At 44.3% G+C, this 14921-nt stretch overlaps 1 protein-coding gene across 1 annotated transcript in view; it reads left to right on the top strand.

Annotated features, from left to right (window-relative positions):
* Positions 1 to 14921, top strand: part of cdh15 (cadherin 15, type 1, M-cadherin (myotubule)) — a 106837-nt gene that overhangs the window by 53388 nt on the left and 38528 nt on the right. The window lies entirely within an intron of this gene.

Here is a 14921-nt window from a genome sequence, read left to right as displayed (position 1 = left end):
CTCTGCTGGATAGTAGGCTCTGTTCCACAGGAGATGGATGATGATAAAATCATCACACTATACAAAAACAAAGGTGTGACAGAGGAGACTGCAACAACTATAGGGGCATCTCACTCCTTCATGTCACGGAGAAGGTCTTTGCTTGGGTCATAATTAAAAGGTTCAATTATCTTGCAGACCAAGTGTACCTGGAAGCGCAGTGCGGTTTCCATGCGGCAGATCTACTGTGGATATTGTTATGAAAGTGCTTCTGTTTTTGTTAAATATATTTTTTGAGGAATTCACAATCAAACTGAAGAAATGTTGGACCAGTTTTTTTTCAAGAGGGTCATCAAGAGGACGCTGAAAGGACTTGTTTGACAACAACATTTACTGGTTGTCACATGACTCAAATTAAAAATAGGACAGAAACCCTGGTAACTGGAAAAAAGTGTGCGAAGAAGTGACAGGTCAGAGGTGGGATTTCTGTTCCTGGCTTCACTTTTGAATTGTTTGGAGTTGAGAATGAACTGTTTAAATCAGCCTGTTCCATCTCTTTAAATAGCCTGCATAAAAAAGGAGAGAACTTCCAAGGAGAGAAGAGAATTCCCAAGGAAAGAAAGAAGACCACAACCCAGCTCAGCTTTCCAGCACCTCTCTAAAAGACCTTGAGAAGTCCACTGTGTCAACTCATCTCATCTCCTGTCTTTGAAGAAAAGCCTGTTAAATTAATTCTCGACACTGCCTGAAAAGAACTGTGCTAAAAGATCCCAGTGACCCATCTATGTGTACTCAGAGGCCAGACTGTATGACAGTTTTGGAACACAACATATCTCATCTGCTGTTTCTTCAAGAATGAGCAAGTTTTCAGCCCAAGTGTTTTTTTTTGTCTGTAACTGAACTCTAAACCGGTGTGTGTGTGTGTGTGTGTGTGTGTGTGTGTGTGTGTGTGTGTGTGTGAGAGAGTGTGAGTGGCTCAGGTAAAAAGGGAACTGTAATATTTCAATCTGTGTGTTTATGCTTGACTTCATTACTGGCTAAGACTTGTTTTTAATAAACTGATAATTTTGTTGTTTATTCAAGAAACCTGGTTGGTGTGTTTTATTCTTGGAAAAATAGAGTATATGATTGATCCTATTGGTAAGTGGAAAATTTTAAATAAATGTTGTGACTTGTGGAGAAGTGGGACTAGAACAAACAGTGCATTTCTCCTGCCTCGGTCCTAACATATAATCGGGGGTTCGTCTGGGATAAACCCAACGCCAAAACCGTACAATTCTAAGTGGGGTAATAATAATTGAAAAAGGAAAAGTAAAAAAAGAAGCAGGTTTCTTGTGTAATATAGTCTACACTACTGGAATCTCTTTAACAGTTGCTGTGACTTTTTTGGCGAAGGAGGATGTATCCCTGAGTGATTTGAAACAACTAAGGTTAAACTAAAGGATTTGGCCGAATTGTTGGTGTTAGAGTTAAAACCAAGAGCTAAGAAAGCAGACATAATTGAAGTAATAGCACAAATGAAAAAACTTGAGCAGGAACAGGAAATAGAAAAACTTAAGCTTGAACAGAAAAAGGAGGCAAAAATACTGAAAAAACTTGAGCTTGAAAGAAAATTGACAATGAAGAAGCTTAAATTTGCAAAAGAGGAAAGGGAAAAAGAGAGAGCATTTCAAAGAGAAAGAGAAGGAAGAGAATTCAAAGTTAAAAAGATGGAACTAAGACAAAGGGGTGGTCTTGACTCCAGTGTAAGTTCTGGTGAGGAAAGATCTGGCTCCAGCCCAGGACCCAGTGGAGCACTCTTTAAATTTGTACAAACCCTCCCTAAGTTTGAGGAAAGGGACATAGAGGCATTTTTCATTTATTTTGAAAAGATAGAAAAACAGATGAAGTGGCCAATGGAAAGCTGAAAACTGCTTATGCAAAGCAGGTTGATGGGCAGAGCTCATGAAGTTTATGACATTCTTTCTGAGGCTTTTGCAGATTATGAGATGGCAAAAAAGGCTATTCTCGCTGTGTATGAATTAGTCCCTGAAGCTTTCTGAGAGAAGTTTCGGAATGGGGGTAGTATATTGCGATGGATAGAAAATTGGTTGGCAGACAGGAAACAAAGAGTAGGAATAAACGGGTCTTTTTCCGAATGGCAGGCCGTGACTAGTGGGGTACCGCAGGGATCGGTGCTAGGACCCCAGCTATTCACAATATATATTAATGATTTAGATGAGGGAACTAAATGTAATATCTCCAAATTTGCAGTTGACACAAAACTGGGTGGGAGGGTGAGTTGTGAGGAGGATGCAGAGAGGCTTCAGAGTGATTTGGACGAGTTAAGTGAGTGGGCAAATGCATGGCAGATGCAGTATAATGTGGATAAATGTGAGGTTATCCACTTTAGTAGCAAAAACAGGAAGGCAGATTATTATCTGAACAGTTATAAACTGAGAGAGGGGAATATGCAATGAGACCTGGATTTTCTTGTACACAAGTCGCTGAAGGTAAGCATGTAGGTGCAATAGGCGGTAAAAAAGGCAAATGGTATGTTGGCCTTTATAGGTACATGGATGATAGTAGTATGAAGGGTATGTAGGTAGTTTGATCCAAGAGTAGGTTAAAGGTTCGGCACAACATCGTGGGCCGAAGGGCCTGTACTGTGCTGTACTGTTCTATGTTCTATGTTCTATAGCGAGAGGATTCAAGTACAGGAGCAGGGATGTCTTGCTGCAATTATACAGGGCCTTGGTGAGGCCTTATCTGAGGAAGGATGTTCTTGCTATAGAGGAAGTGCAGCGAAGGTTTACCAGACTGATTCCTGGGATGGTGGGACTGACGTATGAAGAGAGATTGAGTCGGTTAGGATTATATTCGCTGGAGTTCAGAAGAGTGAAGGGGGATCTCATAGAAACCTATAAAATTCTAACAGGACTTGACAGGGTAGATGCAGGAAGGATGTTCCTGATGGTGGGGGAGTCCAGAACCAGGGATCATAGTCTAAGCATACGGGGTAAAGCTTTCAGGACTGAGATGAGGAGAAATTTCTTCACCCAGAGAGTGGTGAGCCTGTGGAATTCGCTACCACAGAAAGCAGTTGAGGCCAAAACATTGTATGTTTTCAAGAAGGAGTTAGATATAGCTCTTGGGGCAAAAGGGATCAAAGGATATGGGGCAAAAGTGGGATCAGGTTATTGAGTTGGATGATCAGCCATGATCATAATGAATGGAAGAGCAGGTTCGAAGGGCCAAATGGCCTACTCCTACTCCTATTTTCTGTGTTTCTATCTCCAGAGATTGTCTGGGCAGACTTATATAGAATTTGAGAGGGTAAAGCACATTAATTTTGGTCGTTGGATGCGGCCACTAAAGGTCGAGGCCACGTATGAGAACCTTAGAGAACTAATTCTCCTGGAAAAATTTAAAAACTCACTCCCTCTATTCGTAAGAACCCATGCAGAGAACCGGAAGGTTTCAACAGCCAGATAGGCAGTGGAAATCGCTGATGATTATGAGCTTATTTATAAGCCCAAACCCTTTGTCCGTCACCCCCACAAACTCAAGAAGGATAGAAGGTTGCAGGGTGAAAGGAAGGCAAGTAGCCAGGGACAGGAAGGGACAGCTGGGAACGCCCCGGGATCTCCTCCTCAGCCCAGAAAGGAAGGTGCTGAGGATAGAAGTGAGGTCCGCAAGCCGAAGTGTTATCAGTGCCACAAGGCGGGACATCTTCGTTCAGAATGCTGGAAGTTTTGGGGTAAACCCATGGGACTTATTGTGGTACACAAAGCCAATACAGAGGAAGGGGCCCTGACCGAGAGTACGACAGATCAGGCTGTAGCTCTGACTGCAGCTGCAAGGCCAAGTACAAAAACTGCTGTGAGTGTGAGGGACGTGAACAAGATACCTGAGAGTTATAGGGAATTCTTGTCAAAAGGAAAAGTAACTCTTTATCCCTCAAGTGAAGCAGGTAAACCGATAGTTATACTTAGGGAGACAGGAGCCACCCAAACTCTTTTGCTCGGGAGAGGCATTATATTTCCACCAGAGAACGCACTGAGAATGCCAAGGTTTTAGTGAATGGTATTGGCGGGGAGTTTACAACCATACCTTTGTATCAGGTGCACCTAGAGTGTGACCTAATGTCTGGAACAGTAACTGTAAGAGTTGTCCATAGTTTGCCAGTAGACAGAGTTGACCTACTCCTGGGGAATGATTTGGCTGGAGCGAAGGTAATAGCTTCTCCAGTAGTCAAGGAAAAAGCACATGAAGTTATGGAGACAGAACAGTTGCAGGAAAAGGTTCCGGGAATTTTTCCTTCATGTGTAGTAACCCGAGCAATGGCTAAATAAGTTCCATTGTTGGAGGTAAAATTGGCATCACAGACAGATAGTAGAATATCTGAAATTTTCTTTGGGGATTTGGATAATCTGAAGGAAACGTTTAATAAATCTTCTCTGATCATGGCTCAGCAAGCTGATCCAGAGTTAAATAAAGTGGCACAATCAGCTCTGACAGAAGCTGAGGCAAAAGGAGTTCCAGAAGCATACTATATTAAAAATGGGATTCTGATGAGGAAGTGCAGACCTCCTCATAGACCTGCGGATGAAGAATGGACAGTAGTTCATCAGATAGTGATACCGCCAAAGTATTGCTGGGAACTATTAATGATAGCACACGAAATTCCTACAGCGGGACATGTTGGGATCTGGAAGACCAAATCACGTATAAGTCAACATTTTCACTGGCCAGGTCTTTCCAAGGACATGGTGCAGTTTTGTAAAACATGCCATACGTGCCAGATTGTGGGAAAATCGCAACCTGCCATAAAACCTGCACCTCTAATTTCCATACCAGTTTTTGGGGAACCATTCAGCAGGGTGTTGGTAGACTGTGTAGGACCTTTACCGAAAACAAGAGCAGGACACCAATATATACTCACTATCGTGAATATGGCTACTCAGTTGCCAGAAGCCATTCCCTCGAGACCAATTTCTGCTAAGGTAGTGATAGAGAAGTTAACCCAGATCTTCACGAGTTGTGGATGACCGATTAAGATTCAGTCAGATCAAGGTTCCAATTTTAGGTCTCAAATTTTTCAGGAAGTTATGGGTAATTTGGGTATAACACAGTTAAAGTCCTCAGCATACCACCCACAGACACAAGGGGCTTTAGAAAGGTACCATCAGACCCTTAAAATGATGATCAGGGCATACTGTCATGAATATCCCCACGACTGGGATAAAGGGCTAGAATTTCCTTTGTTTACCACTAGGGATTCACCTAATGAGTCGACCGGTTTTAGTCCTTTTGATTAAGTTTATAGACATGAGATTAGAGGCCCTCTAAAACTAATTAAAGAAAGGTTTTTAGAACAGAGGGACGAATCTTCTGTGCTAGATTATGTATCCGTGTTCTGGGAACAGCTCACGAGAGCCTGCAAAGTAGCTCGGGAACACCTTTAAGCTTCCCAAACAAACATGCAGAAATGTTCAGACAAGCATGCCAAGACCCGAACATTTCAACCAGGAGATGAGGTGTTAGTATTACTGCCTTTACACGGTGAACCGCTGAAAGCACGGTTCAGTGGTCCGTATCAGATGGTCAAGAGAATTGGTAAATTATTTGATTGACACCTCAGATCACCGGAAAAAGAATCGGCTGTTTCAATCAATCTGTTGAAACAATATCATCACCGGGAGGAGGATAAGCAAGAACAGCTATGGCAGGTAGTAGGGGCAGTGAAGGATGAAAGGGATAGTGAGGATGAGGCAGAAGGAGGCCTAGACAATTCTTAAAATAAACCTCCAACTATCCGGTTAGCTATTCCTGAATTGTTATGGAGATTGAACACTATGCTTTTATAATTAGATGCAGAACAATGAGAAGACCGAACAAGGTTACTCACAGCATTTAAAGGAGTCTGTAGGGATAAGCCAGGATGTACAACCTTAGCCACACATGATGTGGATGTAGGGCAATCCATTCCTATTAAACAGCATCCTTATTGCTTAAGTCCAGAGAAACCGGCCCAGGTAAAAGCAGAAATCCAATACATGCTGGAAAACCACCTAATTGAACCCAGTCAAGCAGCTGGAGTTCACCAGTAATATAAGTGCCTAAACCTGATGGGTCAACTAGACTCTGTATAGACAACAGAAAAGTTAATGCAGTCACAAAGGCAGACTCCTACCCAGTTCCTCACTTGGAAGACTGTATTGACAGAGTGGGCAGTGCCATGTTTCTTACAAAAATAGGTTTGTTAAAGGGATACTGGCAAGTTCCTTTAACACCCTGAGCTAAAGAAATATTGGCCTTTGTCACACCGGGCAGTCTTTTCCAGTGCCGAGTGATGCCATTCAGGCTAGGGGATGTCCCAGCCACTTTTCAAACACTAGTGAACCAAGTGGTAGCCAATGTTCCTAACTGTGTGGTTTACCTTGATGATGTGATGGTCTACAGTTCCACTTGGAAGGACCACTTAGAACAACTGGGGGGCTCTGTTTGGAAGATTACAGTCAGCTGATTTGGTGATAAACTTTGTGGAAAAATTCAAAAATCAGAATACCAGACTATTCCGATGGAGTTTACTATTACAGCCCTATCACTTAATGATTATCCACATTGCGGGACAAAATAATATGATTGCAGCTGCTTTATCTAGAAGCTAACTTTGCTTTGAGTTATCTGAGTGCAAAGATGGTACAAAGCAGAACTGTATTAGCTACAAGAAAATAGTGAATGAGTATGAGTGTGAAAATGTGTTTTCAAATTTTTCAGCTATTTTCGCCACACTTTGTAATGAAACGCATTTAAAAATGGCATTTTAATCCTCCAAGGGTGGCAGTGTTATGAAAGTGCTTCTGTTTTTGTTAAATATATTTTTTGAGGAATTCATTGTCAAACTGAAGAAATGTTGGACCAGTTTTTTTCAAGAAGGTCATCAAGAGGACACTGAAAGGACTGTTTGACAACAACATTTACTGGTTGTCACATGACTCAAGATAAAAATAGAACAAAAACACCTGGTAACTGGAGGAAATGTGTGCAGAGAAGTGACATGTCAGAAGGTGGACTTGATGTTTCCGGCTTCACTTTTAAATTGTTTGGAGTTGGGAATGAACTGTTTAAAAGGGATTGGAGTTTTAAAAGATAAACCTGAAGGACAGAACCCCAGTTCAGACCAGCCTGTTCCATCTCTTTAAATAGCCTGCACAAAAAGGGAGAGAACTTCAAAGGACAAAAGAAAATTCCCAAGGAAAGAGAGAAGACCACAACCCAGCTCAGCTTTCCAGCACCCCTCTAAAAGACCTTGAGAAGTCCACTGTGTCAACTCATCTCATCTCATCTCCTGTCTTTGAAGAAAAGCCTGTTAAATTAATTCTCAATACCACCTGAAAAGAACAATTCTAAAAGATCCCAGTGATAAGTCTATGTGTACTCAGAGGCCAGACTGTATGCTAGTTTTGGAACACAACATATTTCATCTGCTGTTTCTTCACGAATGAGCAAGTTTTCAGCCCAAGTGTTTTTTTTTGTTTGTAACAGAACTCTAATCAAAAATCCCTTTTATTTTTCTGGTTAACCGGTGTATGTGTGTGTGTGTATGAGGGGCTAAGGTAAAAAGGGAACTGTAATATTTCAATCTGTGTGTTCATGCTTTACTTCATTACTGGTTAAGACTTGTTTTTAATGCACCGATAATTTTGTTCTTTATTAAAGAAACCTGGTTGGTGTGTTTTATTCTTGGAAAAATAAAGTATATGACTGTGTCGGTAAGTGGGAAAATTTAAATATATGTTGTGGCCTGTGAAGAAGTGGGACTAGAATAAACAGTGCACTGCCTTGGTCATAACAGTATGATCTTCTCCATACGCCAGCTACAAGAGAAGTGTAGGGAACAGAGTATACCCCTTTACTTTACTTTTGTATATCTCACTAAGGCATTCGACACTGTCAGCAGAGCAGGACTCTACAAGATTTTGGAAAAAATTCGCTGTCCACCTAAGCTCCTCAGTCTCATCCACTCCTTCCATGACAACATGCACTGCACTGTACAGTTTGATGGCGCCATTTCCAACAGTTGCGGAGTGAAGAATGGAGTGAAACAGGATTGTGTCCTAGTCCCCCCTCTGTTTAGCATCTTCTTCTCTGTGCTCCTGACCTTTGCCTTCTCTGCAGATATGGAAGGAGTCTACTTGCACACTAGGTCAGACAGCAAGCTCTACAATCTATCAAGGCTGAAAGCGAAGACAAAAAACAAATCACATCCTGATCAGAGAACTCCTCTACACGGATGATGCTGTGTGTAGTCACTCACACGGAAACTTAGCTACAAAGACTCATAGACTGTCTCTCCCATGCCTGTAACTTGTTCTCCTTGACTATAAGCATTAAGAAAACCATGGTCATGGGACAAGGTGTTGATCACTCTAAATAACACCCCACTGCAAGTGGTTAGTAAATTCTGCTACCTTGGGTCCACAGTGACAGACAATCTGTCCTTTGATGTAGAGCTCGATACACACATAAGGGAAAGCAGTTACCACCTTTGTCCGACTTGCGGAACATGCATAGGATAACACCAAGCTGACCCTTAGGACCAAGCTGACGGTTTATAAGGTCTGAACACCTTGCTGTATGGCTGTGAAACATGTGTGACTTACAGCTACCAGGAAAAGAAGCTCAATAATTTCCATTTTCGCTGTCTGCAGCACATCATGGCAGGACAAAATCACAAATGTGGCAGTCCTCTCAAAGGCAGAACTCCCAGGTTTGTTGGCACTAATCAAACAGAGGTGGCTTTGGTGGATCGGACATGTCCGCAGGATGGAAGATGGTAGCATACCCAAGGATCCTCTGTATAGTCAGGTAGCCGGGGCTAGACAACCAGTGCGGCGCCTGAAAACTCCGCTTCAAGAATGTTTGCAAGCGTGACATGAAGGCTCTAAATGTCAACTATCACACCTGGGAGTCATGAGCTGGCAAAAGAGGGAAATGGTGACACATCCTGTGGACTGGCGTGCACTACCATGATGACCAGTTGCTACAGCGCCAATGTCAGGAACAACAACTCACATTGTCACTTGGCAGTTTCACGTGCAGGACTTGTGGCAGAACCTGCTTTTCAAGGATTGGCCTCCACAGCCATCAGCAAAGGTGCACCAAGAGAAGACACCCCACCTAAATGGATTGTTTGCTGCCTGTCCATCATCTTTCATAGATGGAAGGATGTCAACGGTTAGACTCCATCTGAAGAATCTGTGTTCAGTTCTGGGCACCGCACTTCAGGAAGGAGATATTGGGCTGAATTTTCCTAGCCCAGTGGAGAAGGGGTCGGGGGTGGGGTCTGGGGTTGGGGCGGCACAGTGGCGCAGTGGTTAGCACCGCAGCCTCACAGCTCCAGGGACCCGGGTTCGATTCCAGGTACTGCCTGTGTGGAGTTTGCAAGTTCTCCCTGTGTCTGCGTGGGTTTTCTCCGGGTGCTCCAGTTTCCTCCCACAAGCCAAAAGACTTGCAGGTTGATAGGTAAATTGGCCATTATAAATTGTCACTAGTATAGGTAGGTGGTAGGGCAATATAGGGACAGGTGGGGATGTTTGGTTGGAATATGGGATTAGTGTAGGATTAGTATAAATGGGTGGTTGATGTTCGGCACAGACTCGGTGGGCCGAAGGGCCTGTTTCAGTGCTGTATCTCTAATCTAATCTAATCTAAAAATAGAGGGGAGCCGCAATGGCTTCCTGATGCAGTCCTGTACTGGGGGAACTTTCCCGGGAGCTGGGAACTGGGTCGGTGGTCTCCATGGAAGTGGGCAGCCAATTAGAGTAATTAAGGCCATTTTGCACTGGCGCTGGTATTTTATTGATGTCGAAGGGCCCCCCGCCATGTGCAGAGGCCACCAGCTTAATGGAGGCAACCTCCCAGCTGCAGGCCAGGGGACATCAGAGCTGGAGACTCCAATCCCCAGTGACAGGGCCACAGGGATGAAAGGCTGTAGCCCCATCAGTGAATAGGCCAGAGGAGTTCCTCCTCCATCCTGATGTCCCTACCTGCTTTGGGAGTCTTCAGTGCAGCCCTTCTGTATTGACCAGCAACCTCCCAGTCCCTGACCTGCCTCAGCAGTGCCCACCTCACCCAGTGGGACTGCTGGCCCTTTGATTGGGCCTGCAACATCGGGAGCCGCCCACTATCCTTAATAGGACAGCAAATGTGGAGGCAGCCAGTTAGGAGTCTGCTTCCCTGAAGATTGCACCATTGGTCTCACTGCCAGCAAGTGCGGCTCAGGACCCCCATTTGGTCCCAACGTCAAGGTCCCAAAGCCCATGGGAAAATCCAGTCCATTGGCCTTGGAAGGAGTGGAGTGCAGATTCACCAGAATAATACCAAGGATTAAAGGGTTAAATTACGAGGACAGGTTGCGTAGACTAGGCCTGTATTCCCTTGAGTATAAAAATTAAGGGGTGATATAAGGTGATTGAGTGTCTGTAGTGCACTCCCAGGAGTGTGATTGCCCCTTTTTTGTTCTTCAGTTCAACCTGTATGGCCTCATTTGATGATCCTTCTATCATATCATCCCTCCTCACAGCTATAACTGTTTCTTTAATCAATATTGTGACCCCCTCCTCTATTATCCCCCTCTCTATCTCATCTGAAAACCCTGTAACCAGGAATGCTGAGCTGCCATTCCTGCCCATTCAGCAATGTCTCAGTGATAGCTATATATCATACTCCCACCTGTCAATCTGTGCTCTCAGCTCATCTGTCTTATTCCCTAGACTTCTTGTATTGAAGTACATACCATTTAGCACTGCTAAACTCCCTTCTTGTCTATTTTCTAGACTTTGTTTGTTTACTGTGTCTTCCAAACACACTTACTAATTTTCTGCCTTCCATTTTCAAATTTTCTTTTCTCCTTTCTGAATCTACTCTCAGGTTCCATCCCCCTGCCAAGCTAATTTAACCCCTCCCTAACAGCACTAGCAAGACCCAAAATTGGCTCAGAGGCAAAAAGCAAAAGGTAATGGTTGATGAATGTTTTTGTGGCTGGAAGGTTGTTTCCAGTAGGGTTCCGCAGGGCTCAGTACTAGGTCCCTTGCTTTTTGTAGAATATATCAATGATTTGGACTTGAATGTAAGGGATATGATTAAGAAGTTTGCAAATGGTACAAAAATTGGCCGTGTGGTTGATAATGTAGAAGAAAGCTGTAGACTGCAGGAAGATATCAATGAATCACAGAATGACAGAATTGGCACTGCATAGAAAGAGGCCATTTGGCCCATCAGGTCTGCACTGGTTCTCTGAAAGAGCCATTTACCTTCTCCCCATAGCCCTGCACATTCTTCCTTTTCAGATAACAATCTAATTCCTTCTTGATTGCCTTGATTGAACCTACTTACACCACACTCTCAGGTAGAACATTCCAGATCCTAACCAATCACTGTGTGAAAATGTTTTTTCTCATGTCACCATTGCTTCATTTGCCAATTACTTTAAATGCCCTCTCATTTTCGATCCTTCCACCAAATGGGAACCGTTTTTCCCTAGCTACTCTGTCCAGACCCCTCAGGATTTTGAATACCTCTATCAAATCTCCTCTCAACCTTCTCTTCTTCAAAGAAAACAGTCCCAAATTCTCCAATCTATCCATGTAACTGAAGTTCCTCATCCCTGGAACCATTCTCGTGAATCTTTTCTGTGCTTTCTCCAATGCCTTCACATCTTTCCTAAAGTGTGGCGCGCAGAACTGGACGCATACTCCAGTTCAGGCCAAATCAGTGTTGTATTCAAGTTTAACATAACTTCCTTGTTTTTGTACTCTATGGCCCGATTAATGAACCCTAGAATGCTATATACTCTCTCAACCTGTCCTGCCACCTTTAAGTGATTTATGCACATATACACCCCAGTCCCTCTGCTCCTGCACCCCTATTAGAATTGTACCCTTTATTTTGTAGGCTGCGTTTGCTGACAACGCAACTACTAGGTGGCGCTGCACTGGCACATGCGCAAAAGCAGCCTGTGCCACTAAAACGTCACAGTCTGCGACTCAGGCAGCTGCCAGAACTAAAGATGGCGCTGCTCAAATAATCACACAAAGGCAACGTAAACACATGGCAGCAGACAATGGCCAGAGAGAGCGAGCGAGCCAGTAAGTGAGTGAGCGGGCTGGAGAGGGAGAGAGCAAGCAGGCCGGGGAGAGAGCAAGCAGGTGGGCCAGGGAGAGAGCAAGCAGGCCAGGGGGAGAGCAAGCAGGCCAGGGGGAGAGCAAGCGGGCGAGCCTGGGAAGGAGAGAGCGAGCGGGCCTGGGAGAGAGCGAACGGGTGGGCCGGGGAGAGAGCGAGCGGGCCAGGGAGAGAGCGAGCAGGCCTGGGAGAGAGCGAACGGGCGGGCCGGGGAGAGAGCGAGCGAGCGGGCCAGGGAGAGAGCGAGCAGGCCTGGGAGAGAGCGAACGGGCGGGCCGGGGAGAGAGCAAGCGAGCGGGTGTGGGGGGTGGAGGGAGAGCGCACCTGCCACCACCAAGCTCTCTCCCTGCTTCCCCTACCCCCGCTCTCTCCCCTCTTCCTCCACCCCCGCATTCTCCCCACTCCCCCAACCCCGCTCTCTCCGGCTCCCTGCGTTAGGCGATGACATTATCTGCGCATGCACCAACCAGTCCTGGCAATGCGGAACGCAGCGCATGCGCAGAGATTATGAGCCGATCTGCGCATGTGTGCATTTTGGCACAGTCTGATGATGTCAGCTGCCAGCTGCATTGTCAGTATATATTTTGATTAAATTTCATTTGTCACCTGTCTGCCCATTCCACCAACTTGTCCATATCCTTTTGAAGTTCTACACTATCCTCCTCACAGTTCACAATGTTTCCAAGTTTCGTATCTTCCATAAATTTTGAATTTGTGCCCTGTACACCAAGGTCTAAGTCATTAATATATATATCAGCAAAGCAAGGGTCCCATCACTGACCCTTGGGGAACTCCACTACAAACCTTCTACCAGTCCAAAAAACATCCATTAACCACTACTCTCTTCCCTGTCACTCAGCCAATTTTGTATTCATGTTGCTACTGTACCTTTTATTCCATGAACTATAACTTTGCTCACAAGTCTGTTGTCTGGCACTTTATCTAATGCTTTTTAAAGTCCGTGTATACCACATCAACAGCATTACCCTGATCCACCTTCTCTGTTAGCTGAGCAAAAAACTCCAGCAAGTTAGTTAAACAAGAGTTGCTCTTCACAGATCCAGGCTGGCTTTCCTTAATTAACCCGCATTTGCCCAGGTGACTATTAATTATGTCCCAAATTATTGTTTCTGGAAGCTTCCCCACCACATAGGTTAAACTGACTAGCCTGCTGGGCTTATCTTTACACCCTATTTTGCAGAAGGGTGTAACATTTGCAATTTCCCCCAGTCCTGTAGCACCACTCCTGAGTCTAAGCAAGACTGGGAAATTATGGCCAGTGCCTCCATAGTTTCCACTCTCACTTCCCTCGGTATCCTTGGATGCATTTCATCTGGTCCTGGTGCCTTATCCACTTTAAGTACAGCTAGCCTATCCAATACCTCCTCCTTATCAATTTTAAAGCCTTCAAGTGTCTGAATTACTTTCTCTTTCACTGTGACCTGCACAGCATCTTCTTCCTTGGTAAAGACAGATGCAAAATATTCATTTAATACCTCGGCCATGTCCCATTTCTCCTTGTGTAAATCCCATTTTTGGTCGCTAATTGGCCCTACTCCACCTTTTTGCTATTAATATGACTATAGAAGACTTTGGGATTCCCTTTTATATTAGCTGCCAGTCTCTTTTCATGCTCTCTCTTTGCTTCTCTTATTTGCTTTTTCACTTCCCTTCTGAACCTTCTATATTCCGCCTGGTTCATGGTTGTATTGTGGACTAGTCAGGTGGGCAGAACAATGATAAATGGAGTTCAATCCAGATTCGTTTGAGGTAATGCATTCGGGGAAGGCTAACAAGGCAAGGGAATACACAAGAAATTGTAGGATACTGATAAATGTGATGGAATAGAGGGAACTTAGAGTGTATGTGCACAGATCCTTGAAGGTGGCTGGACAGGTAGATAAGGTGGTCAAGAAAGCATACAGGATACTTGCCTTTATTAGCTGAGTCTTAGATTGTAAGAGCTGGGAGGTTATGCTGAAACTGCATAAAATACTGGTTAGGCCACAGCTGGAGTACTGTGTGCAGTTCTGGTCAGCGCACTATAGGAAAGATGTGATTGCACTAGAGAGGGTACAGAGGAGATTTACGAGGATGTTGCCTGGACTGGAGAATTTTAGTCATGAGGAAAAATTAGTTGGGTTAGGATTGCTTGCTTTGGAACAGATGAAGTTGAGGGGACACCTCTTTGAAGTGTATAAAATTATGTGGGGTCCATAAACAGGAGACATAGATTTAGGGCAAGAGGTAGGAGATTTAGAGGGAATTTGAGAGGAAATATTTTCACCCAGAGGTGCTGGGGATCTGGAACTGTGTCTGAAAGGGTGGTAGAGGCAGAAACCTTCAACATTTAGAAAGTACTTGGATATGTACTTGAAGTGCCGTAACCTACAAGGCTACAGATCAAGAGCTGGAGAGTATGATTAGGCTGGATGGCTACTTGTCAGCCGGCACAGACACGATGGGCCGAATGGCCTCCTTCCATACTGTAAATTTCTATGATTATATAATTCAAAGGGGGTGTAACCTTCAAATTAGAAATAGGCTGTTGAGGTGTGAAGTCTTCACTAGGGTAGTGGAAATCTGGAACTCTCTTGCTCAAAATGCTGTTGATATTGAGGATCAAATAAAAATTTCAAAACTGAGATTGATGATTTTGGTTGGGTAAGGATATTCGGGGTTTGGAAGCAGGCGGATAGATGGAGTTAACACAGAGTCCAGCCATGATCTAATTGAATGACAAAACAGGCTCGAGGGGCTGAATGGCCTCTTCC

The sequence above is a fragment of the Heterodontus francisci genome, chromosome 17 (genome assembly GCF_036365525.1).
Source record: "Heterodontus francisci isolate sHetFra1 chromosome 17, sHetFra1.hap1, whole genome shotgun sequence".
Classification (NCBI taxonomy): domain Eukaryota; kingdom Metazoa; phylum Chordata; class Chondrichthyes; order Heterodontiformes; family Heterodontidae; genus Heterodontus; species Heterodontus francisci.
The sequence above is the reverse complement of the archived record's forward strand: the minus strand, read 5'-3'. Positions and strand labels throughout refer to the sequence as shown.